Genomic DNA, 3,851 nt, shown 5'->3' on the forward strand with positions numbered 1-3,851 from the left:
TATACCCTCTAGAATAGTCAGGCAGGTTTGGTAACTAAAGACTATTAGGTTTCAAATCCAACGTAAGCCATGATGAAAAATAAATAAAAGATAAATACTACCATTGTATCCATATTTTTATTATTATTTTAATATCAATATTTTTGTCTTTTTATTTTAATTTTTATTTCTATCATTACCATTACTATCACCATTACTACCATTATTACCACTACTAATACTATTATTTTTGTTCTTATTTCTATTTTTATATAGTTTTAGGAAGGTGGAGGAAAATTTATGATTGCAAAAAGGGATTACCTCGATAAACTTATTCAAGGTTTTCGGCCCAAAAGACCTAAGAATGGAAAGGGATTCCCTAATGCATAATAACCACTTGCTAATATTAGCCCTAAATTGGGGGGTTCTAGATAAGATTGACCATTCAAGATAGTACTTCTTATTCCTCCTCTTGAGGTCATGCAGGTAAGAGGCGAGTGTTGTGGAATTATAATATTTCTCATTAGAAAAGGAATTCATGTGCGCCTTATACATGGCTTTAAAATTCACTGAACTTCCAATATAAAACTTATTTTGTTTGTCCTCGTCTCTAACTACGCATTTATACACTACGTTTGTGGACAAACAAAGTCCGCCGAGAGGACATAAAGAAGAGTCCCTACAATTACAAAATATTTTACGGCCACCCATAAAGTCATTATATATGTGTGTGTGTGTATATATATATATATATATACACATAAATATATATGTATGTATACTTACATATATATATACATACAGACATACACACACATATATATATATGCATATATGTTTATGTCAACCGACAGTTTGAGGACAAATACAGGCAAACAAATACATACATGTATATATGGGGGAATTTACGAAAAAAACAACATATATATGTGTGTGTCTGTGTGTTTGTGTGTATGTATATACAGGCTTCTTTTCAGTTTCCGTCTAACAAAATGCACACGAAGTCTTTAGTCGGATTGAGGCTATAGTAGATGTTATTTGCCCAAGGTTCCACGGAGTAGGACTGAACCTTGAATCATGTGGTTGGGAAGCAAGATTCTTACCACACAACCGTGTGTGTGTGTGCATTACGTATGCACATACCTCCTTTATGAAACAGATACACACAGAGAAAAATAACAAATATTTAAGATTGTTGACTTAACGAACAATAAACTGGTTTGTTCTAAAAAATAAACAGCAACTAACGAAATATCTAAATCTGAAAAAAAAAAAAACTCAGACAGAGACGATTGCGTTTAATGCTACACGAAGAGGAAAAGCTAGAAGATCTTTTGAAGGTAGTTCTTGCGGAAGAGAAAGAGAAAGAAGACGGAATAATGACGAAAATGGAAAGAGAGATGGTATATGGGAGATCCATGATGGTAAAGGCTGATGCTTGTTGTGATAGTAAAATTCGGAATGAAGGGAGAGAGGGAGTTTGGAGAAAGTTATAGGCGATTAGAGACAGGAGGATGGGCGAGAGAGAGAGAGAGAGAGAGTGTGTGAGTGTGAGGGAGAGAGTAAGTGAGAGAGAGAGAGAGAAAAAGAGAGGGTGAGAACGAGTGAGAATAAGAGAGAGAGAGAGAGAGAGAGAGAGGGAGGGTGAAAGTGAGCGAGAGAAAATGTAGCAGTGAGTGAGTGAGAGAGAACGAACTAGAGGGAAACCGAAGGAGGAGAGAAAAACCAGAGATAGAAAGAGAAAGAGGGATAGAGAAGGAGAAGAGAGGGACGGGACTAGATGAGAGTGAGAGAGAGGGGGGAAGGCAAGGACTGGTGAAAAGTTGTTCGCTGAGAAATTCATATATATATATATATATATATATATACACACACGTGTGTGTGTGAATGTGTATGTGTGTGCGTGTGTATGTGTGTGCGTGCGGCTAAAATACTAGCGTAGCTTGGTTATTAAATAGACAGATTCAGCAGGACATAGACGATAAGTTACAAATATTGAAACCGATGTGGGTTCATCCGTATAAAACAGGTATCGAAAAGATCCATGGGTAAAAAAAGAGCTGAAAACGCCGATATCGAACTTATAAACGAATAAACTGTAATTTCTTTTGTAACTCTGATTTATAACTGATCTAAAAACATTCTGATTACGGTAGCATTAGTCGTTCAGACTGCAGTAAAACTAACAAAGGTCCAACTAGCACGAAATATCGATCTATTAACCGTTAAACACGATTGCAATCCCTAAGGAATTACACCCAGCCAATTATTGATGATGAAACCCAGAACTTCTTTCTTCTCCCATAATTATTAATTAATTAATTAATTAATTAATTTGTGAATAAATACGTTACTGAACATTCCGGAAATAACAGCTAAATCTCATTCAAATCATATTTTACGGTCTTACGTAAAGAAACCTACGTAGAATAATGCAATAATAGACACGTTATGATTACAAAAATATACGGAACACATACGTATACATGAATGCACATATACACTTACACATGAAGATGCAGGGCTATTAGGCTTAGAACGCTTTTGATCACATGTCTGCTGCAGCTGAACAATAATAACAATAACAGTATCACCATCATCATCATAAATATCATCGCCGTGAAGAAGAAGAAAAACAAGAAAAACAGCAAGCTATAATCATATTCTCTGTGGTATGGGAAATAATAGTTTTTACCTTAATTAAGAAATGTACATTACCTGTATTACAGCAGATATTGGCGGATATATATATATATATATATATATATATATATATACACACACACATATATATATATATATATATATATAAATATATAGACACATGTCGATATATATGCGTATATATATATATATGTATGTCGATATTTGTGTGTGTGTGAATGCATATATATGTGTGTATTTGTATATATATATATATATATATATATATATGCATAATTGATAGATAGAGAGATAGATTAGAATTGTGACGGCCAGAGCATGCGCCGTTGGTTCTGTTGCTCCACTAAAACTGCGGGAGACCCAAAATTACCTCAAGTCATTAATAATGAAATATATACACTATTCAGTGACTTATTTTGTATTCTGTAACACCCACAGACACACAAACACATCATTACATTCATATATGCATATATATATATATGTGTATGTGTATACACATATACATTTATGTATGCATATATATATATATGTGTGTATGTGTATACACATATGCATTTATGTATGCATATATATATATATATATATATATATATATATATATATATATATATATATATATATACGCACATGTGAGTGTGTGTGTATGCACTAGTGGGGATTTGTATGTGTGCTTATATGTATGGGATCATGTAATCCTAGGCACAACACTAAGTTTCAAAAAAAGAAAATGGTTGTCGTATTCCTACTTGACGTAGTGTCAACGCGTGTGACCATGCAAAAGTTGCAGTTGTTAAACGTGAGTAGCGATGACAACTAGACCACAAATGCCACCACCACCACCACCACCAACCACACCAGCAACAATACCTTCACTGCAACCACTGCTATAGCCACCATCTACCACTGATTTATCTCTTTCTATTTAACCCTATCTATCTATCTATCTATTTTATGTCGATATTTTTTATATGTTTCACAAACAATACTTAGCACATAAGAACGAAACAAATAAAATTCCCCGAACTGTTATCAGTGCGCGCATGCGCACAAACACACAAACACGTACATGTATAATTGTATATATATATGTATATATATATATATTTGCATATATATATATTTGCATATATATATATATTTACACACACACACATATGTATATACATATTTGCACACACAAACACACACATATATATGTGTGTGTG

The sequence above is a fragment of the Octopus bimaculoides genome, chromosome 20, assembly GCF_001194135.2.
Source record: "Octopus bimaculoides isolate UCB-OBI-ISO-001 chromosome 20, ASM119413v2, whole genome shotgun sequence".
Lineage (NCBI taxonomy): Eukaryota > Metazoa > Mollusca > Cephalopoda > Octopoda > Octopodidae > Octopus > Octopus bimaculoides.